The 24,420-nt window shown below is 40.4% G+C and overlaps 1 non-coding gene across 1 annotated transcript; it reads right to left on the reverse strand.

Moving 5' to 3' along the window:
- Positions 1-7,156: 7,156 nt before the first annotated feature.
- On the reverse strand, positions 7,157-7,340 carry LOC127487187 (U2 spliceosomal RNA). The gene has a single exon (XR_007913755.2). It is a non-coding gene; the product is annotated as a U2 spliceosomal RNA (small nuclear RNA).
- Positions 7,341-24,420: the final 17,080 nt, after the last annotated feature.

Here is a 24,420-nt window from a genome sequence, read left to right on the forward strand (position 1 = left end):
CTCTTATCTCCAGGAGAGAAAAGATGATTATTATTGTTATGATCTATGCGTTATTGTCTATGTGGCTCTTTTAAGGGTCTAAGTTCTTGAAGGTGTGTGTTTACAGTCTCAAGGAACAAATTTCTTGACCTTGCCTTGTGAAACCCAAGGTAAAATGTTTTTGGGCCCCTTAGTGCCTTTAGGAAGACATCCCAAGGAGAGAAATGGGATCAATCACCTCCCTCTCTGCTAAACACAGGACATTTGGTCCCCTCACCCTGGCATTAGAAAGCTTGATCTGCACTGCACCGTCTCTTTCCCTCTGACTCCAGCCTGCTCCTTTCTTATCTCTACCTTGCAGGGAACTGGGCCACCAATCTGCCAAGTCTAGGCCCAAAGCAGAAATTGAGATGCGACTGATTTTTCTGCCTCTTTCCCGATCCCTCCCATGTGCTCATTAGAAATTCCTGGCCGTTGTAGCTCCTGTGGATCTATTACCTCTGTGTCTTCACTCTAGCCTCGCTGCTGTACCTAATTCAGGTCACAACACCCTTCTCTCTATGCTGGTGTGAGCAGCAACCCACGATCAGGTCTCCCTGCTTCCAGCACAGCCTCATGGGGATTAGATGGGTTGTAGGAAGCAAATATAGAAACCTGAACAATGTGTGCTTATTTCTTTTCATCAGAAAGAAGATTTAATAGAAAATGGGGTCATGAAAAAGCTGTCCTCCAGCACTCTCCATTTCTGAGCTTCTCCATTTCAGAAAAAAAATCTTTCTTTCTCTTTTTCATGTTTTACAATGCGGTTCTTTATCCTCACTCGCTTTCCTGTCCCTCCACTCCCAAATATTAACGAGAAAGTGAGAATGTCCTAGGACAGCAGACAGCAACGTGTTGGTTCTGTGTGGCCAAGGGCCATCCCCTCTCGGGGCTGCTGTTGGCTGCTCAGACGGAACAGGAAGGTCGGGCTTCATCCTGCAGAGTCCCGGAAAGGATCGAGGCAGTGGGCTGCTCTCTAAACACTGCATTGATGATGAATAATAGATGAGGCCTCTGTCAAAGGAGAGCGATGTTTTCAGGGTTTCAGACGCAAAATCGGTCAGTTTGTGGTACGCTTCTTATTGTTCATCCCATGGTTTGCAAAGCCCTGAAAACTGCAGACTTGTGTCCTGGAAAACTAATTTACGGAAGACTCGCTCATCCAGGAAGGTATCAGATATTTTTGGAAGAGAGGTTTGGAGGCTGGAGCAAGGGAGCAGCTAACAGTTACGGATAGAAGTGTACAGCCACAAGGCAGGCAACCCGGGAGAAACGAGATGATGTAGATTAGCGCCTGGAGCCAGGTTGTTTCTTACTTTGCTCATTTGCTGGCTTTGTAAGTAGATCGCTGTGCCTGGGATGTGGTGGTGGTGGTTGTCTTTAATCACTCATGATAATGACAGGTCATTTGTTTTTTGAATTTCAAGCCCTGGTGGGAATTTTCTCAGCATTTCAAGTAAAGAAAGGAAAGATTTTCTGTTTTTAATTGAATCCTTTAAATCTTATGAGAAGAAAACATGTCATACTGTTATAATTTTTGTGGTGTCATTTGGACTACTATTCTGAAAGCTGGATCAGTGTTTCCATTGCAAATCAGTCCTTTTATAGGTTTATAGCTGTCATAAAATACCCTAGGGATGGAACTGTGCCACCTACATACTTTTTTGGTGCACCTGCTGCACAGCATAATTAATAGAACTACTTTTACTTTCACTCAGTTTTATCATCAAAAATATGAATATCAAACAAAAATAGTTTTAGTCTATCATAAAAAAAATGTTCCTCTTTCTCTGATGTGATGGGTGTGAATGCCCATTTTATGACAAAGAAAAACAAGTTCAAGTGCAATATGTACGCCAATCATTTGTCCATAAAAAAGCTAGAGGAAATCCCCAAAAGTGACAGATTTGCAGGGTGCTCTGTGAAAACCACCGGATTGTTGTCTTCAAGACTTCACACACTGGGGCAGGAGTTGTAACAAAGCCGTTTGAACAGTCACTTGGAGTGCCTGCAGCCCATACTGGAGTGCCTGGGACCAAGTTCCACCTCTGCTTCCATTCCAGCTCCCTGCTAATGTGCCAGGAAAATGGCACATGATGTGTTAAGTACTTGTGTTCTCACTAGCCCTGAGAAAGACCCAGATGGAGCTCATGATTCCTGCCTTCAGCGTGGCCCAGTCTAGGCAGTTGAGGGCGTTTGGCCAGGGAGGTTGGGGGGGCAAGGGAGTGAGTGGGGTTGAACCAGAGAATGGAATATCTCCCTCTGTCTCTGTCTTCCCTTTATCTCTGTCACTGTCTTTCAAGTAACTAAAATACACTTTAAAATTTTCAAGTAAGACTGCATACACTGGAACAAAAGCCAGTGAACATCTCATGTGCAATGTGATGATGGGGTGCTGTTTTCTCTTCATCTTGCTCAAATGAGAATAGTCCCACGACTCCTAAACTCTCCTAATGTCCCATGAAGAGATAAGAAATTCATGGAGAGATGTTACCAAAAAATATGATTTTTCCTTGATGTTGCAGACTTTTAATATGATTGATTTATGACTGATATGCCCAAAAGTGAAATATAAGAGGAGAGCTGGAGAAGTTGTCTATCTTGACTTCATAAATAAGCTCTAAATTACTTAGAACTCCATTTTCCTTATTTGTGGAATGTGAATCACAATGCAGCTTCAATTTCTACTTTATGTAATTGTAAAGTAACACCTGCATGGTGGCTGTTATTAGTCATCTTTTGTGAACTTGCAAAGGAAAAGACTTATTTTACTCAAGGTTTGGGGGCTCACAGTCTACGATCAGGTAGCCTCATTTGTCTGATGGGGGCCGTGGACGCTGACATGTGCAGAGGAAGGGGCGGCGCAGAGTGCCAGGAAGCAGGCCCGGAGGAGGTGTGCTCAATCTCCCTGTCTTTGTGTTTCTCTCTCAAAAGCCGGCGTGATTTGATCATGGGGTCTCCTTTCCAGCAAGACCTCACTTCCAGCCACCCTAATTAAGTTGTCTTAGTCTTAGAGACAGTTAAATTCTCTGTATTCTTCATCGATTAACAAGAGACTTGGGGACTCGAGCTCCTAACACATAAGCCCATGGGAGACACCCAAACTAACAGTCAAACCATAGCAACAATAAAGAGAAAAAAAATGCAACATAAAGGCATATGCAAAGGGGGAAAGCCTGTCTCTTTTACTCATTCCATCTGTTGCTTCCCATCCTCCCAACTCCACCTACCATACCTTGTCCCTTGGGAATCCTTCCAGTGTTATTCTTTAATATGTGCATGCATGTGAACATGTGTAAATGTATAAATATATAAGAATATACATACATTATTTATTCCAGACATGTATAAAATATCACAATATTTTAATTAATTGCTTTTTTTCCTAATTCTAATTATTCCTTTTCTTCATCCAACCACATGTCTTCAAAAAGTTCATGAAGAGGCAGGCATTTGGCACAGCAGTTAGCAGACCTCAGTCGAGATACCCGCGTCTCCTATCTAAGTGCCTGGGTTTGAGTCCTGGCTATGCTTCCAATTCCACCTACCTTCTAAAACATACCTTAGGAGGCCACAGGTGGAGGTTTAGGTGATTGCTTCTCGCTAGCCATGTGGGAGACCTGGGTTGAGATCCTGACTCTTGGTTTTGGCCTGGACTGCCTGGCTATTTTGGCATTTGGGGTGTGAACCAGCTCGTATCTGTAGTATGTCTCTCTCTTCCTCTCCCTGTCTCTCAAAAAATGTAAAAAATGCATTTTTCAAAGGTCAATGAAATATATATAATGAAAAACTAAATAGGAATTTCAACACTTTTTACAACAAAATAAACCATTTAATTCCATCTTTCTTTGAAATTTTTGAAGTCCCCTTATATTTAATGCTCTTCAGCTATTAAGTGCTAAGAAGTCCTGATTTACTCCTTTATAAATGTGTATCAGTTATCTTTCATGTGAGAAGATGTCATTTTAACCAAAGAAATATGTTTCTAGGTCCACTTCTCTCAAACAGATAGTGGTGTTCTCTGTGCTCATCAATGAGACTTGATGAAGACTGCATAATGACTGAAACTATGAACACACTGCGTACTGCTTGTGGCAGTCTCATGTAATTCTTTCAATAGGAGCAATTCTGATTACCTTTTTTTGTACACCAATAATTTTGCACAATTTTTCACATGTGTCCATTTGACATTTTTTTCCTCTAGAAACTAGTTTCTGATAACAATTTTTTACAAACTAGTTTCTGATAACAGTTCTTAGGTCTTTCCACCAAAAAACCAATTCTCCAACACCAACTAGTACCCTATCATTCAATTCAGTTCTGATGTTGCTAAGAGGTAGCACAGTTCCCACAGTTTCAGGGGTCATTTCTATTGATGCTTCAAATGGGGTCTATGGGCGACTCACAATTCTACCCTGCCAGCTCCAAATTTAGGGAATCCCGTAACTCACTCGCCCTCAGGCTTGCTGACTTACTAGAATAACTGACAGGAGTCAGGAGAGCATGATACTTATGACTATAGCTGTATTATAAAGGAAGACACAGCTCAGACATCACCAATTGAAGAGATACATAGCATAAGGTATGGTGTGGGTGTGGCGCTCTCATGCTCTCTGCAGGAACACCAGCATTCACCAGACTGGGAGATCCCGGAGTGTCCATTTCAAGAGTTTTTATGAAGTTTTCATTGGGTAGAAATGATTGATTAAATCATTGGCTATTGGTGATTAAAGGCAATCGTCTCTTCCAGTTCCCAGAAGTCAAGGGGTGGGGCTGAAGGTTGTAATCTTCTATTTACCAGCTTTTATTTTCCTGGTGACTACCTCTATCCTGAAGCTATCTACACCCTGGCCACAAGTCACCTCATTGGCATATAAGACACAACAAAGCAAAGCAAAGCAAAACAAAACTGTAAACTAAACACCACTCCTATCACTCAGGGAATTCCAATTTTAGAAGCTCTGTGCCAGACAGAGAACTAAGGTCAAATATACATCATTTTTATTATATAGATGCTCCTTAACTTACAGTGCAGTTATGCCTGATGAAACCCTTTGTAAGTTGAAAACACTCTGAGTCAAGGCTGAATTTAATACACCTACCTACAGAACACCTTAGCTTAGCAACATGTTATACCACAAAGTATTGGTTATACTTTTCTGATCATGTGACTCCCCAGGAGTTCATGACCCGGCACCTTCAGAGTATGATACCACATATCACCAGCCCAGTAAGTCAAGACTATCTGTACCACAGCCATATTTTTATGATCAGTTTTATTCTCTTTAAGAAAACTACACACTAGGTAATCCTTTTGAGTTAGAATACCACAAATATATATTAAATGTCTAGCCATTCATTGATTTGGTTTTGGAGTATTACACTACCCAACTTATTTAACAACTTCTTCACTGCACATTATTTAGATTACCATAACATTTTTAAAATATTTTAATATCTGGGAGGACAAGTCTTTCTTCTTTTTCAAAGTTGTTTTGATTTTGCTTTTGTTCTTTAAATCCCTGCATGGGATTTAAAATCAGTTTAGTAAATTCCATGAAAAGCCTATTGGAACTGGAATTTGGATAGCATGGAATTTACAGATTATTTTAATGGTAATAGACACTTTTTATTTAATCTTAGTGAAGAGGTACACTATGTTAACCAGAATTCTAAGATGGCTCCAATATTTCTGCATTATAGAGTACATGCCTTGATAATCATTCCTCTGGAGTGTAAGAAGAACTTGTCACTTGGTGAGCTTATATCCCCATGATTATGTTATGATATGTGCAAGAATATAGCTTAGAATATAGCCAGAATATAGGTAATCAGTTGACTATGAGTGAATAGAGAGAAGGTTCTGGGTGGGTCTGACCTAATCAGGTGAGCCTTTAAAAGAGAAAAGCAGCAGCAGACATTCTTCTGTTAATCTTGAAGAACTGAATTCCCCTGTGTGCATTTGGAGCACATTTCCAGGAGGTGAGCGAGACTCGCAGCAGCTGAGAGTAATCTCCAAGCTGACAGCAATCAAGAAGACAAAGACCTCATGCCTACAGTAAGAAAACCAATCCTATCATTAATCTAAATAGGCCTGGGAGGGAATCCAGAGTTCCAGTTGAGAAAAGAGTTCAGCCAAAACCTTGAGTTCAGCTTTGTAAAATCATCTACATCGTATCCAGACTTGAAAACTATGAGATAGTAAATGGGTATTGTTTTGAGCTTGGTAGTAAGATGTTATGCAGAAGTATTAAATAAATACACATACAGGCATATCTTACTTCACTGTGCTTTACTTTATTGTACTTTATAGGCATTGTGCTTTTTTACAAATTGAAAATGTGCAGTAACCCTGCATGGAGCAAGTCTATTGGTGCTATTTTCCCAACGTGATGTGCTCAGTTCATGTCTGTGTGTCACATTATGGTAATTCTCACAATATTCCAAACTTCTGCATTGTTGTTATTTCTGTTATGGAGATCTATGACTAGTGACCTTTGATGTTATGGTTGTAATCGTTGTTGAGATGCCATGAACTACTCCCATAAGAGGCAATAAAACTCTTCAATAAACGTGTGTATTCTGAATGTTTTGCCTCCCAACGCCCCCCGCCAGCTCTTTTTATTCTCTGAGACACAACAATATTGATAGTAGGCCAATTAATACTCTGTAAAAATTTAAGTGAAAGGAAATGTTGCATATTCCTCATTTTAGACCAAAAATCAGAAATGATTAATTTTAGTGAGAGAGTTATGTTGAAAATTGAGATGTGCCGGCTGGCACCATGGCTCACTAGGCTAATCCTCCGCCTGTGGCACTGGTACTCCGGGTTCTAGTCCCGCTTGGGGCGCCGGTTCTGTCCTGGCTGCTCCTCTTCCAGGCCAGCTCTCTGCTGTGGCCCGGGAGGGCAGTGGAGGATGGCCCAAGTGCTTGGGCCCTGCACCCGCATGGGAGACCAGAAGAAGGCACCTAGTTCCTGGCTTCAGATTGGCATAGCGCGCCAGCCATAGTGGCCATTTTGGGGGTGAACCAATGGAAGGAAGACCTTTCTCTCTGTCTCTCTCTCTGTCTAACTCTGTCAAAAAAAAAAAAAAAAAAAAAAGAAAGAAAAGAAAAAGAAAGAAAAAAAAGAAAACTGAGATGTGCCAAAAGCTTCTCCTGTTACACCATACAGCTAAGTTGTGAATGCAAAGGAAAAATTCTTGAAGCAAATTAAAAGCACTAGTTCACCAAACATATGAATCATAAAAAAATTCTTAGGACATGGGTAAATGGATTTAATGATACTACACTTGATCTTAGCCAAAAGGCTGAGAAGCGATGCATAGAATGAATCAATGAAAAAATTATCTAAGTCAAGGATAAAAATCCAGAACAAGGAAGGTCTTAGCTCTCTTCAGTTCTATCAAGACTGGGGGAAGTGAGGAAGCTGCAGAAGAAAATGTTGAAGATAATAGAGACTGGTTCATGAGGTTTAAGTAAAGAAGTCATCTCCATAACATAAAATGTGTAACATGAAGCAACAAGTGCTGATGTAGAAACCGCATCAAGTTACCTAGATATAGTTAACATCCTTGATGAAGATTATTACACTAACTAATACATTTTCATTGCAGACAAAACAACATTCTATGGGAAGAAATTGGTATCTAAGACTTTCACAGCTAAAGAGAAGTCTTCAAAACTTCAAAGGAAGACACAAACTGACTCTCTTGTCTTGGGATGATGCAGATTAGCTCCAACTGACTTGACTTATACCCCAACTAGCATCATCTATAGCTGCTTAAAGCAACCTTGAGTCATGGTTTCAGCTCAGCTGCAGGTCTTGGTCCACCCCATAGAATTATGGGGCTTGGTTCAGTTCCCATGTTGTGCTAGTTTGGCAGGCAAAGGTCTCTGAGTGTGTACTGGAATTGCAACTTTGGAAACTACAAGACTGTCCAACTTATTTCTCTTCAAACCCATTTGCACAACACAAGCAGAACAACTGTTCACTTGGGCAAGGAAAAGGAATGGCTTTGCATAAGAAACTTGGATTGGTTCTGTGGCCCAGAATCAGGCAGATTCGTTTGGTGCCTCACAACAGCCCAATGAATGTAGATAAGGTGTCTTGGTCAACCCAGGCTCTAGAAATATGCTTGCAAGAATGGGCTGCCCCCTTTTAGACACTTTCTCCTCAATTCATAAATAACACACTAACTCTGGAATTGGGACAAACCTGGGATAAGGGTACCCTATAGTGCTGAAAAAGTCAAAACACTCCAACAGCATACTTGAAACAAGTTTAAATGTAGGGCTCTACTTAGTGTTGAAATAGCCAAGAGTCAGAGAAAATAGCAGACTGCTTAGATTTCTGGAAAGCTGACACAAAATAATCACATTATGAATCCTGAAAATGTATTAAGCCTTCAATGTTCAGATGACATTGTATGTCAGCAAGCATAGAGAGCTCTTAGGGAAACATGACCTCAACGAGGAACAAAATAAGGTGCCAGAAACTACTAAGATAGTAGCTGATATATGCAAGTTCTCAGGTACAGAATTCAAAGTAATTGTTTTAAGGAAACTCAGTGAACTTCATGAAAATACAGAGAAACAATTTAAGATTATAACAGAAACTTAACAGAGAAGTGAAAGTAACTTTTAAAAATTAAAAAAAATTCTGAGCTAAAAAGTACACTAAGCAAAATTTGAAGTGTGAAAGAAGCCATCAACAGCAGGCTAGATTGAAAAGAACAAATATTTACTGAGTTTGAAGAAAGGCTATTTTAAAATATATAGTTTGGGGGAGAAAAAAAGAAAGAATGTCAAAGAATGAAGAAAGATTATGGGAACTTTGGGGCAGCATTAAAAGAGCAAATGTTTGGAGACAGCGCTCTGGCATAGCAGGTAAAGTCACTGCCTGCGGCACTGGCATACCATATGGGCACTGGTTTGAGTCTCGACTGCTCCACTTCTGATACAGTTCCCTGCTAGTGACCTGGGAAAGCAGTGGAGGATGGCCCAAATGCTTGGGTCCTTGCACCCATGTTGGAAACCCAGAGGACAATCCTGGCTTTGGATCAGCCCAGATCTGGCCACTGTGGCCATTTGGGGAGTGAACCAGCAGATGAAAGATTCTCTCTCTCTCTCTCTCTCTCTCTCTCTAACTCTACTTTTCAAATAAATATATATTTTTTTCTTTAAAAAAGCAAATACTTGAGTTATTCGGGTTCAAGAGGAACTTGAGAAGGGCAAAGCTGTAGTAGGCATATTCAAAGAGATGACAACATGAAATTTTCCTAAACAGAAAAAAAAAAAGCAACTTTGCAGATGCAGGAAAGTAAGTGGTCACTGGTTGGACTCAACTCAGTGAAGTTAACTTCCAAATATGTCTTAATAAGCTCTTAGAGGTTAAAGACTAAGAGAGGATTCTCAAAATTGCTAAAGAAAAGAAACAAATAACAGTTAAAGGTGTCCCAATTCATGTGACTGCAGACTTTCTGGCATAAACTTAACTGTCTCCTAAGATATACTATTGAGAGTTGTTGAAACTGAAGGAAAAGGACACTAAGAAGTAAAAAAGAAATATCAGAAGGTAGAAAAATCACTGAATAAATAGCCTAGAGGCAAAGCTGTGAATTTACAGCCAACTGGTCTTTTATAAAGGTACTCAGTATAGACCATTGGAGAAACAACAGTTGTTTCAACAAATGATGCTGAGAAAACTGGTATCCTCATGCAAAAGAATGAAATTGGATCCATAACTTCTACCATACACAAAAACCAACTCAGAATGGATTATAGACCTAACTATAAGATATGAAACTGCTGAGATAAAGCATAGCAGAAATGCTTCAGAACAAGGATTTTATGGATATATCTCTGACAGCAAGGCAATAAAAGCAAAATCACTCATATAGGATTTCATTAAATTACAAAGCTTCTGCACAGCAAAGAAAATTATCAACAGAGTGAAGAGACAACCTACAGAAAAAGAGATAATATTTGTAAGCTATATAATATCTAACAAGAATTAGTAAAGGGAATATATAAGGAACACAACTCGATATCACAGGGATAAATAATCCACTTAAAATAAACAACTGTGTTCTATACCTTTGACAAACAGCACTGTGGCATAGGGGCTAAAGCTGCTTGCAGCAGCAGCTTTCCATGTGAGCACCAGTTCAAGTCCCAGCTGCTCCACTTCCAATCCTGCTCCTTGCTAATGTGCCTGGGAAAGCAGCAGAAGATGACCCAAGTTCTTGGGCCCCTACATGCACGTGGGAGACCCAGAAGCTCCAGGCCTCTGACTTCCAATCGCTCAGCTCTGGGTGTTGTGGCCATTTAGGAAGTGAACCAGGGATAGAAGATTCTCTCTCTCTCTCTCAATCTCTCTGTCACTGCCTCTCTATACTTTTGTCTTTCAAATAAATAAATAAACCTTTTTTTTTTAAAAAAAAAGTGTTATGCTACTATAGGTTTAATGATCTATGTTTACTTTAAAATTTACTGTATATGGGTGAAATGGCCATTTTTCCATTCAGTTATTATTTATAGTCATTGTCTCTATTTTCAATAAACTAGGGTCATTTTGCTTTTTACTTGTTAAACTTCTTATTTGGTGAAGTAGTAAGTATTTTATTGCAATGTTAATTTAAAATGTTTTCTAAAAAAAGAAAGAAAGAGGAAAGGTAGGAAGGTGGGAGGAAGGGGAGAGAGAGGGAGGCATTATGATTCTTGTCTTAGAATTGTATCTACAGATTTAATGCTATAACTAGTACTCAAACAGTATTTTTCACTTTATGTTTCTGTGTGGGAGCAAACTGTTGAAATCTTTACTTAATGTATGCTAAACTGATCTTCTGTATATAAAGAGAATCGAAAATGAATCTTGATGTGAATGGAAGGGGAGAGGGAGTGGGAAAGGGGAGGGTTGCGGGTGGGAGGGACGATATGGGGGGGGAAGCCATTGTAATCCATAAGCTGTACTTTGGAAATTTATATTCATTAAATCAAAGTTAAAAAAAAGAATTGTATCTACAACTTGCATTGAATTTGTTAATCTAAAACTAAGCAAAGTTAAAAAGTAGGAAATTCATCTGAGTAGACATTTTCCAAAGGAAGACATACAAATGACCAGAAGGCTAGCATGAAATATCATTAACATCACTAATAACCAGGAAAATGCAAATCAAAATCACAATGACATATCACCACACTACAGTAATAATGTCCATTATCAAAAACACAGACTATAACAAGGGTCAACAAAAATGTGAAGAAAAGGAAACCCTTTTACAATTTTGATGGGAAGATAAATTAACGCAATCTTCCTGGAAAACAGTTCCATGACTCAAACCTGGAGGCTTTTTAAATGAAGAGAAGAAGATAGGTGGGCACAGACAGACACACACTAACTCCCTCTCTCTTGTCATATAATGCTTCGGGACACCGCCACCAATAAGGCCATGACCTGAGGCCAAACCAATAGGATTCACCTGATTTTGGACTTTGAATCTCCAAAATTAGAAGCCAAAATAAATCACTTTTCTTTCTAGAGTAGAGTGCCTCCAGTGTTTTTTATAGTGACAAAATGTTGACTAATACATGCATTTTGAAACATAGAGATACACAGTTTAACAGATAAACCAGGACTGCAGACTCAAAGCTCTGCATGAACCAGGAAAACAACACAAATGAAACCACCTAAGTAACTGTCCCATTATACAGTGGGCAAGTGTTAGATGCTTTCAGGGAAACCCATGAGCAATCCATGGGAAGCAGCCTCTGCTCCAGTCCTGCCAATTATAACAGACAGAAACATGAGCACCATGCAGCAAGATCTACCAAAGGTTTAATTCCTTTAAAACATTGGCTGAAATAAGAACAGAAGAGTCACTCTTGGGGCTTTGTTTGTAACTTGATTTAGACAATAAATCATAGCATTAACACACTTGTGCACATTAAAAACACGTCAGAGAGAATAAAAGAAAAAAAAGCTATTTTTCCTATGAACTTCCTGTCGATAGAACATTAGAGATTTTTAAAGAATCCAGAAGAAAGGTAGACTCCTTTTAAAATTATAACACTATTTAAACTATAAGAACACAGAGGTGATTCTGAAAGACAGTGAGATCACTGAAAAGTACCTGTTAATCAGTTTTATGTACAGTGATAGAAATGAAAATCTCAGATTGTTTCCTGAGCTCAAACTAATCAAATAAAACCAGACATGACAGTGAATCATTGCTTTTGACTCATATGGAAACTGTCATCTTTTGCTAGATTGAAAGCAATAGGTTAGAAGACATCAGAAAACTTCAGATGGTTTTGGAAAATATAAGCAAATGAGTTAAATAACTTTTGGCCTATATAAATTCCATATAAAAATGACCGCACATTCTTTTTTTAAGATTTACTGAGTATGATCATTATAGAATGGCCATCACTACTCAAACATTCCAAAATCTGGAATTCCTCAAAATCTGGAATATCCATAATCTGAAACCTTTTGAGTATGAATGTAACATCACAAGTGGAACAGTCTTTACCTGACTTCAGGTGTATGATCTAAAGGCAAAGATGACATATAAAATTGCCTTCAAGCTATATGTATGAGGTGTAAATGGAACAAATAAATTTCATGTTTAGGTATGGGTCCTGTCTTCAAGATATCTCACCATGCTTATACAAATATTCCAAAGTCTAAAATACTTCTAGTTCAAAGTATTTTGGATAAGGTATATTCAGTCTGTGTTATAAAATCTTTGCCTCCCGTTGGGTATATCCACCTGGAGGTAGGCAGGAAGTCTAAGGCTTCAAAGATCCTTAATCATATACTGTTAAACTGGCACATATATATATAAAGGCAAACCACTGCTACACTGAGCCTCCCAAGTCCTCGTTCCTTTCTCTAGAAAAATCTCAGATATTTCATATATCTCTTTGGGAACCATATTGCTTTTCTTATTGAAGTCTACTGTGTTGCTTTTCCATTCACCATCATTAATTTGAGCCCTAGTCTTTGGCAGACTCAATGAGCTACTCAGCTTTTCTTTTGGAGGTTTGTGGATTAACAGTTTGCAAAATGCGATGGCAAAGTTGGAACCTTTAAAATCACACCAGCACCGTCTCTTCTGTCTCTGTGGATACAGTGCCTACTGATTTTGTCCACAGGCCTATCTCAATGACCTTCAAGGAGGAAATGTTCTAATCCAGCGGTTATTCAAGGTGTATTCAAAAAAAAAAAAAAAAAAAAAGGCCGGTGCCGTGGCTCACTAGGCTAATTCTCCACATTGCGGTGCCGGCACACCAGGTTCTAGTCCCGGTCGGGGCGCTGGATTCTGTCCCGGTTGCCCCTCTTCCAGGCCAGCTCTTTGCTGTGGCCAGGGAGTGCAGCGGAGGATGGCCCAAGTACTTGGGCCCTGGGAGACCAGGATAAGTACCTGGCTCCTGCCATCGGATCAGCGCGGGGCGCTGGCCACAGCGTGCTGGCTGCGGCGGCCATTGGAGGGTGAACCAACGGCAAAGGAAGACCTTTCTGTCTGTCTCTCTCACTGTCCACTCTGCCTGTCAAAAATAAAAAAAAAAAAAAAAGCCAAGGTGTATTCAAGAGTGTCAGTCTGCAAACCTCTCATTTGTGTGGTCAGTCAGTTCTGGTCAGTGAGGACTGACTGCCCACTCAGGATACTAGGCTGGTAATGATTCTGACTTCTCTGATACATGACTTACAAAGTTAACAAGAGCAGGACAAGTGAACAGAAGAGCATGTATAGGAGACATTCTATGCCAGATCTAGCTGCAACAAACTTTACTTCTACCCACATTCCATTAGCTATAAATAAAATCATCTGTCCTCACAAAACCACAAGGACAACTGGGAACTGAGTTCTAGCCAAGAGCCTATAAGGAGAAAAATCGGATTTTGGTAAATAGCTAGCTTCCCAGCGGCAGATGGGAAGAAATATCATCTATACCAACTGCCTCTGGATATCCTGAGAAAAAAATAGATTTTCCTGTAGTTTTTTTTTAATTAAAAACATTTAAACATATTGCATATAAAAATACTCACTCCACAGATTAAAAGACCCAGTAGATATTTGAGTGTAAGTCATATATTTTATATATTAGAGCAGTCAAACCCTTAGAAAATCTTTGCCTTTTGTGGACTAACTCATGTAAGGTACACATCTGCTACAATCAAAACATGCAGATTATTTAAGGTATTTCCAAAAAATATGGAAAATGGAATTAAAAGATAAGTTTCAGGTGCAAAAACATTTGAAATCCACATAGTTTTTGCATAGTGCACAATTTTCTTTGAACTTTTTGACAGTTTCTTGTGTGTTTAGATTTATTTATGTTTTCATTCAATCTTCCATAAACTTTTTGAGATTCCATCATAGGACAAACTTGGCACAGGCTCTCTAACCCTCAGGAATGTGCAATGAATCTCCAGGAAAAGGAAGATTCATTATAATCATGGAATGATAAAAGTGAGACAACAATGCACTATTAAATTCCTTTTCTTTATATGAAGAGGAGGGGCAAGGCACCGCCCCTGGGTAGTCTCTGATACATCGCCATTTGCATAGCATGTGTGAGTATTTTAGGGATAAAGAGGAGAAATCTTTGAGAGTTGACTATATTTTAAGAGTTGACTATATTTTAATCAGAAAACAAGTTTATTAATTTTATAACCACTGCTTTTAGATATAAAGAAATTTCATGACTAGAATTTTTTTTCTTTGTTTATTGTCCCTTAGCTTTCTGTCTGTGCACCTTGGTTAAGTGAAGAACTTGCTAACAGTGTTTCATTTCCTCTTCTATCTTCCTTCATACAATAATGAAATCAAAGATGAGACTTGCCATGCTTAGAAGAGGGCCCACGACAGTACAGGAAACATCGCTCTTCAACAACTTTTTAATCACAGCATTACCCAGACTTATCTGTAGCTTTCAAAGAGACAGTCTTCGAAGTTTGGCTATATTAAAATGCAGTACAAAACTCTGCATTAAGCCACAGATTCTCCAAATGCAATAAAAGGAAATGTAAAAAGATATTTTCTTCAAATGCTTCCAGCTGGCCATCTGCCCTAATCACATACAGGCCTCAAAATTGTTTTCCACTGGCAATAATAGGATCTATAAAGAGTATTACTGTGGAGTGATTTGAGAGACTGTGGAGGATGCGACCTTTGGCCTTGGTGGAGCTGAGCGAGCCTGGATGGGAATACAAAGGCAGGCACAGAAAGGGCCCCCCTGCGCTGCTAGATTCCGCGTTGACTGCTGTGTGGTGTCTCTGGAATCTCTCTGAGGAGCACAGGACAGCTGATTAACTGCTGATCTTCTGCCTCCGAGGGCAAATGCACACAGCAGAGACGGTGGCACAATTATGGTAATAATTCAGCAGATTGAGGTTTAAAAAAAAAAAATAGGTGGCCTTTGGCTGATGCTCTGAGTCGTGGGCACTGACTGTGCCATCCCACGTGGCCACGTGCAGGGCTGTGCCACAGTGAGCAGCAGGAATGTGCATGGAGCTAAAGAGAAACACAGAAGGAGATGCAGCAGGCGTCCCGAATCAGTCAGGTCCCTGAACTCCTGCTTAGCTAAGGAGACTGCTCTGGAGCAGGTGAGCCCCTCATTGAGTGATTGGGCTTTGGGTAATGGGTCAGAAAGCACTGACAAGTGGCATCCTGGTAAGGCAGGGAGGATATCGAAGTTCATAACACACATCTGCCTCCGCTTACTCCACTCCAACCCCCAGGGATGTGCAATAAATCACCTCCTGCAGCCCCAGGTCCCTCATCTGCAAAGAAAGAATTATAGCAACATGTACCATCAGAATTGCCATGTGGCGTGATTGAGACGTCTTTGAAAGGGCTTTGAAAACAGCAAAATATTGTGACTAGTACTGAGTGAGATTAAAGAACACACAAAAGATTCTGACATCAAGGCACTGTTTCTTTAGTGAGAAGAGGACATGAATCGAGCAATTTAAGGAAAACCAGTGAACAGCAAAATTATGCATCCCGTGACAGGCATGCATCTCATCTACCCCGGCATATATGCACATTTATACATGCACCTAACCATTTTCAAAGTGCCTTCTTCAAATTGATCTTGCAACAACTGTGGACTAGGGCAAGGCTAGACCCCATCATGTGTCCATTGGATACATTTATTACGGCATGGCGCGAGTGCAAACAGCACAGATGGCTCAACTTCCTTTATGTGCTGTGATGGTCACAACATTCTTATAGCTACAGAGTGAAGCCTTTACTAATATTTTCCCATTGGAGACAGGGAAAGTGAGGCAAGTTCATTTAGACAGATAGTACTTACCTGGAAAAACACTCTCCTGTGTACTACATTACTGTCTCATATGCAAGAGTTGAGGTTCAGAGCCCAGAACTTTCCATGATAACTAACTGTGTAGACACAGGAAGATTCAGTACTAAAATGTGAGCCTTTTGACTTCTGGCCCAATGACCAGAAACCAAATGTTGGCATAAAAAGTATGAAAGATTACGTCTATTTTTCCCCAATACATTTTTAAATAAAAAGTAATTTTTTTGAAAAATTAATCATTTTAAAAGGCTTATTTATTTGAAAGGCAGAATGACAGAGAGGAAAAGAGAGATGAGAGAGAGAGACAGAGAAACTTCCATCTGCTTATTCATTCCCCCAAATGCTTGCAACAGCCAGGGCTGGGCCAGGCCAAAACTGAGAGCCAGAAGTTCCATCTAGGTCTCCCACATATGGCAGGTACTCAAGTACTTGAGCCATCACCTGCTGCTTTCCATATACATTAGAAGGAAGCTGGTCAGAAGCAGAGTAGCCAGGAATTGGGGTGCATATGTCCTAAGAAACAGCTTCACCAGTTGTAGCCCCACACCAACCTCCCCCACAAAGGATGAAATATTTACAGTATTATAGGACTGTAGACGGCTTGGTTAATTTCAATCACATAGAAAGATTTCAGTTGTGTCTGCAAACTGCACTGACTGCACTGACATTTGTAGTCACTACCTGATCTTCCGCATTTGGACCCCATACTAAACTTTAAGATGAGCCCAAATCCCTGCAGCTTTTCCATATTGGTTGTCTTCCTCCCCAGCTAGTCTATTCACCTTCTTACCAAATTCACAAACAAAGGCACAGTTCAGGTCTGGTTTCAATTGGATTTAAAAGCACTTTATTTCCTACCTGGGAGCAGATTTTCAGCTAATCCCAGAAAAGGTCTTAACCCCTACAGACCAGCTCTCTAAGTACTCTGAACTGACATCTTCATGTCTGACAAAGGCAGAGAAGAGAGAACAAGAGGGCCACCTACCCCTTGATCACAGAGGATTAATGTACTACTGCTGGCCTCCGTCCTGCCAAAAATAAAGCTCTCGCTTCCCTCTTAAGTGTCCTTGAGTTGCCATTTCTGCCTGACTTGGGAAAGGTTCAGTGCTGGGAAGAACCAGATTGGGGAGCTGGGAGGTGGTGTGCCCTGGTGGAAAATGCACACAGGCTGGAAAATCCATCACTAATGGCGCCCACTCACAGAGATGCTAAGAAGATCACCTATGGGAGTGCCCTTCACAACTCTTGCTCCAATCGATGGGAACCAGCATTGACTTTAATTCTGACTCCCCATTTGATGACTTTGCGACCTGAGTGGTTCACTTAATTTTTCTAATCTTCAGATTTTTTCAAGTACTTTAGTTCAAACATTCATTGAGGGTTAGAGTTAAATCAACAAATATTCTTGAAGTAACTATTATAAGCAAAACCTGTGTTTGCTCTTATGAACCAGCAGTGAATAAATTGAACACTGTCTCAGTCCAAGCAGAATATTTGTTCTAGAGCCAGGCAGTTTTCATTTAAAGGTAGGGAAAATGTTTGACCATAGAATTACTTGAGAATTCAGTGAAATAATGTAAGTAAAATATGAAGCACATAGCACTCTACATACATTATAGTCACTGTGTAAAAACTTTATAAATTGGCATTTACAACAATTCAATCAGCTTTAATAGCTTCAATAGGATCTCACTGAAATGCTTATCAAGTACCATGCTTTTTAAGGGGACAAAAGGCCAGCTTCATAGAAAACATAACATTAAACACTCATTTGAATGGAGTATATTCATGCTTAGAAATTTGGGACACCTAATTTCTTCATTTCTCATTTTGCATATATGGAATCCTTTTGAAATTTGTCAAGTTAGTTGGACTTTTCAGAGGGAAGAAGCTATCAAAGTTCAAAGCAATAATATTCTGGCAGCTGAAATAGGTTGCAGTGACTCCACAATGGCATTTTTGAAATGGCCCTGCAGGAGTCACTTGGTAATGGGCTCGTTGGGCTATACCCTCCTAGCTAACTGCCATGCCTAGTCTAGCAAAAATGAAAAAGGAAATGGAGGTAATTTCCCAAGTAATTCAGCAAAAAAGCACTTTCATCTCAATTCTCCAGGTACCATAATTGGTGCCAATCTCTGCCCGGTGGTGGAAACCTGGCCATTGTGGACCCACGGCCATGTCAATCATTGAGGAAATGTGGAGTGAGGGATGGGAATGCAAGGGAGGTTGTTGGGAAGAAAGCATGTACTTCCTTCGCATAAGATCCAAATGGGCTGCTCCACTCACTGCATTGGTTTGTTTCTCTTCCAATTGCAGTTGGCCTTGCTCTGGTTTTGCTAGACAAACGTTTAGTTACATTAATTCATATGGAATTTTTCTGGTAGCGTTTCTCTTCACTTTAAACTCAGCAGATCTGTCATTTCTGAACCTAGAGAAGAAGGAGTATACAGAGAGAAATGCCAAGAATCACATGGCAATCAGCATAAGTAGACAGGAAAACTGCAGCCTCCCTGGGCTGCCAACCAGAATTCCATAAACCCATTGTAAAGGGGGCAGGGACTTTTTTGCATTAGTCTTCCTTCACTGTGTCTCTCTGGCAGAATGTTTATTTATTGCTCAGCCTGGGAAATTACACCAACTCATTAAAAAATAAATAAGCAAAACCCCCAACTGATGACTGTCTTATCATCCTGCAGCTCAGTCTCCAAGAATAGAATTGCTAAGTTAAACTTTAGCAGAAAGAGGAACTTCTGGGTGTGGGGTCCACATCGTCTCTCTTTTCTGGCCTAGACACACTTAGCTACTTCAAATAAATCACAAGGGATTGTACTCCAACCAACAGGTAGCAAGTTATATGGAGAAAAGTATGGGACTGACAAACAAAAGGATGCTAAGAAATAGGTCCATCACTATGTGATATTTGCTAAATTACCCAACTGTCTGGAGTTGAGTTTCCTTATCTACACAGGCATATCAATGAGTATTAGTTTGCCAACATAAGTAACACAGGGCATGGGGGAAAATTGGTATACATAGTCAATGTACCTTTCTTTGTGTCTAGTTGACTTATATTTCTTTCTTTCTTCTTATATTTTGAGGTTCGTTGTGTAGACCCAAATTACACAATGTTCTTCAATGCTGAAGCAAAATTTGCACAAATTTGGTACAAAATTTTGCAACTGTAATTCAGATCTCACCCTAAATGTGTGCAATTTTAAAGTTGATTCCTTTAGCAGGTGTTCTCTCAAGAGAGATGCATTCCATCAAAGAACGTAGCCTGAAGCTGCAGAAGGCATGTTAGATACAGTAATGCTTGCTCCTACTTAATGTCTACTCCACTTCCAAATGTGCCAAGAATATCAAATCAGAAGTCTGCAACAGGCCGGCACCACGGCTCACTAGGCTACTCCTCCGCCTGTGGCACCAGCGCTCCAAGTTCTAGTCCCGGTTGGGGCGCCAGTTCTTTTCTGGCAGCTCCTCTTCCAGTCCAGCTCTCTGCTGTGGCCCAAAAAGGCAATGGAGGATGGCCCAAGTGCTGGGCCCTGCACCTGCATGGAAGACCAGGAGGAAGTACTTGGCTCCTGGCTTCAGACTGGCACAGTGCACTAGCCGTAGCAGCCATTTGGGGGGTGAACCAACAGAAGGAAGACCTTTCTCTCTGTCTCTCTCTCTCTCACTAACTCTGCCTGTCCAAAAATAAATAAATAAATAAATAAAGAAGTCTGCAACAGCTCCTTTACCTTTAGTCTCTCAATTTGATTTTAGGAGCCTCAATCAGGTCACTGTTAAACAGAAGGGTTAATTCTGCAATGAGAGACACTCTGGTTTGTGTATTCACTTTGGTATTTACTTACTATAAAAATTATATCCCTATGGTAATGGAAATATTACAGAAGAGTTTGAGGTGGAAAGTTAAAGTTCTTTCTAATAACCCAACACCTTTCCTTCCTGTCCAACACACAGTGGATTTAATCTATGACTTCAAATTGGACTGACACTGACTTCAGGTCAGGCTGAGGAGGTGACATATTGAATTTCATGAATTTCATTTTTTGTGAAGCCAGTTTCACCATTCAAAACACTCAGGGTTGTGAATTTGGTAGAAGATGATTCTAATGGAAAGTCAATTCCCATCTTTGCATTGGCTGTGGCTGCCTGTGGAGCTCTAACAGTCACACCTACATCTCTCCCTACCACACAAATCTTTGCAAATATGTCCCTTAGTTCTGTTGGAATCAAATTTAGTATTGTGTAGAAGATACTAAAGCATTTTTAATACCACATATTAGTGGGCATGATATTTCTAATTCTTAAATTTCTTATTTCTTATAAGTTTTGCTCAAATTTACCAAGAAGGATACCAGCTATTATTTTTTCCACAGATTATTCCTCAACTCACTGAAATAATAATAATAAATAATAATAAACCTCCCAGTCCTTCACTGAAGGCCAGAAATTAATTGAGGCATTAAAAGAAACTGCTTCATATTTGTATTTTTTATACACATTTAATTTGCACAAGGAAAGTACATTTGAAATTGTTTGCTTCTGTTTTCCCTCTTGGCTACCCTAGTCAACTCCTTCCTACTCATGAAATTTCTCTCCACAGCAAAGTTGTAAATATGAAAAAATGTGTACTCAAGGGCCATGATTCATTCTCCATTACTCAGAAAACAAAGTCCAAATGCTTGTCATCTGGGTCTCTCGTTAGCCCAATATACCTTTCCAGATGGTTCTTCCCCTGATACCAACATGACACAATTAGCATGCACGGGACTGCTTCTACAACACCCTGCCGGCATCCTTGCCTCCATGTAAGGAGTGCAATTGCTTCTTCTGTTCAATGAGGATACGTTTCACTTATATGTCTGAGATATCGTATTTATGTGTATTACAAATAATTCTTTTTTCCATAGAACACAAGAGCAAAAGGACTGTAGTGAGTCCTGCATTGCATAATGGTGATATGACGATGATGAGCAGGAGAAACTACCATTGGAAGCATTCGTATTCAAAGAAATCTGTCCTATAGAGCATGCGTGCCTGCTCAGAGTTAGAGAGCACTGCCATCACAGGGCTTTGGGCTGCTCAGGTATGCAGTTCCATGACAGAAATCCCCTGGTTCACTAAAGTACTTTACGATCTGTAAGTACCTAAGTCAGCATGGAATTCGGGTCACAGTAAGGTCTACAGAGAATTAATCTGTAAGGCCTTGAGCGTTTTGTGGTTTTCTGAGAGACAGCCAACTTGTTGCTGAGAGAGGAGTTTACAGGATCAGCAGGACTGGAGCAGAGATATTCTCTATGAGAAAGGTCCAGTCACATCACATGATTGAAGGACTATTAATTTCAGGGCTGCCTAATATTTGCTCCAACATTATTTGCAGTCCTGCATGGAAGGTCAGCCCTCTACTTTCCCAACATTTTAGTAAAAGTGACTCAATTCCCCAGCTCTCTCTTCAGGAGAGAGAGAAGGAAAAGGAGAAAGGGGCCTGCTAGCAAAATCCTTGTCCAAGGAAGAAAAACAAAGAGAGGAGAAATGCATGGAGTGCTAGCGTCTCTCTTACATCACAGCTGCACGGGGAGAGCAGAGCTGCCCAGCACCCACAGCCTGCAAATGTGTAAGCAATCAAAAACCAATGATTGTTGTTTTAAGTGAGTAAACCTGGGGACTCTTTGCTATAAGTACTAGCAAACCATGTTACAATGAAGTAATCACAAACTTCAAATCCATTTTTAAAATTGTTTTTTAACAATTTTTAACCGCTAAATACTTGTTTTCATATAATTATATGCATTACAGTTGAAATTTAGCACAAATCAGCTAAAGTGTTCTGTACTCCCTTACTCAAAAGAAATGTCCCAGGATCTCCTGAGGGCTCGAAGAACAAGTTTGAACTCCTCAGCCTTGCTGTGATCCTTTGCAGATGAGCCTCTCTTTTTCCTACGCATTTCCTAGCTTTTGCTGGAGTCCTCATCTCTCTAGGTATATTGAATGTGGACTTTGGAATTAGGGTTTGGATTCAAATCCTGGGCCTGCCCACTTAAGAAAATTCCTTTATCATAGCCCCTACATCTCACTTTACTTGCAACATGAAACCAATTATATCATTAGGTCACTGTGAAGATTCAAATATCTGATATACAGAAAACACCCGCCATTCTGTTTATATTTTGGTTTCTGCCCTGTTCTTTGTTACTGTCTCCATCCTTTGAGTTCGTGGTCTATACCTAGGAGAATATTCAGGGCAAAACTCATGGCCCAGCCGGCACCGCAGCTCACTAGGCTAATCCTCTGCCTTGTGGCACACCGGGTTCTAGTTCCGGTCGGGGCACCGGATTCTGTCCCGGTTACCCCTCTTCCAGGCCAGCTCTCTGCTGTGGCCAGGGAGTGCAGTGGAGGAAGGCCCAAGTGCTTGGGCCCTGCACCCCATGGGAGACCAGGAGAAGCACCTGGCTCCTGCCTTCGGATCAGCGCGATGTGCCAGCTGTAGCGTGCCAGCCACGGCGGCCATTGGAGGGTGAACCAACGGCAAAAAGGAAGACCTTTCTCTGTCTCTCTCTCTCACTGTCCACTCTGCCTGTCAAAAAAAAAAAAAAAAAAAAAAAAAAAAAAAAAAAAAAAAAACAACTCATGGCCCGTCCGATGCCCACATTCCTCACAGAGGAAAGGGCCATGGGGAATGTTGTTATAAATCCACTGAAGCATTTTATGGGTGGTCACGGTGCTGGTGTCTAAAAAAAGACCAGATTTGTGTGGACTTTTTCATTCTCTGGACTCCATCAAACATGTGTCTGTGCTTCTCGGGAGGTAACTACTCCACTATATTTTCTGCCTCCAAATAGAAACCAAAGGCAATTTGATGATCTTCATTCATGCATCTGATTGGGTTTAGGAGGGTTGAGTCTGTTCTACATGACTGGTAGAATACCAGGGAGATTAGTGGTTAGATTCAGAGTAGCCCTGACTCTCAGACACAGTGTCCACTCTACATGTCTATCCCCTTCGACGAATCTCTTGTGCCTGCTTGACTGGAGGGCACTTAGGGAAGACGGGTTCCTTTCCCTCTTCTTTGTATCCTTCTAAACTCAACCTGTTCTTCAAAAGCTCATTCTAATCCCAGTCTGTGATTTCCTGCAGTGAAAGGAATTTCCACTTCCTTCAAACTACAATAAGGATGATATTTCAGATGGCTTTTGTGAGTTACCTTCCTTTCTATGTGTTTACGTATTATCTCCTCTTTCAGTTTATTCCATCTTAAGTTACCCTTCATCAAAGCTGACCTGGTGGGGCCAGTGTTGTGGCTCAGTAGATTAAGCAGCCACTTGCAGTGTCTACATCCCTTATCATAACACCAGTTTGAGTCCCAGATATTTTGCTTATGTTTCAACCCTTGTTTATGCACCCAGGAATGCAGCAGGTGATGGCCCAAGTACTTGAGCACCTACTACAAATGAGGGGACCAGGATGGAGTTCCTGACTTCTAGCTTTGGCCTGACTCGGTCCTTGCTGTTACAGCCATGTGGGGAGTGAAGCAGCAGAGAGAGGATGTTTCTTCTCTCTCTCTCTCTCTCTCTCTCTCCCTCTCTCTCTTTCTCTGTCTTCCAATGACTCTCTGCCACTCTGCCTTTTAAATAAATAAATCTTCTTTTTGAAAAAAGGCTAATATGGTGCCTTGGCCAGATGATGTTCAGCAATCATTTATATATGAAGTATCTACCAGAAACCTTCAGAAAGTTCATGAAAAATGAGTATAATGAAAACAAATTATGTACGGATTTCAAATTATTTTTGCACCAACATTAATTTATCTTTTAATTCCTTTTTCTGCAAACTATTCAAATATACTTGCATTGTTGCTTTTTGTTCCATCCAGGACCATGCTATATAGATGACCCTTGACCTTGACCAATTACATCGATCTGCTGTTTTAAAAATAGATTAGGACTAAAAGTGCTCACATACTGCACAGAATCCAAGGCCTGACGCCCACTTTCTTGCCTGGTGCTCTTTTATTTCCTTCCTCTGGCTCCCCTACCTTCCCCAGCTCCCACCTCCAGCAGAGAG

This window comes from Oryctolagus cuniculus, chromosome 9 (assembly GCF_964237555.1).
Source record: "Oryctolagus cuniculus chromosome 9, mOryCun1.1, whole genome shotgun sequence".
NCBI classification, from domain to species: Eukaryota; Metazoa; Chordata; class Mammalia; order Lagomorpha; family Leporidae; genus Oryctolagus; species Oryctolagus cuniculus.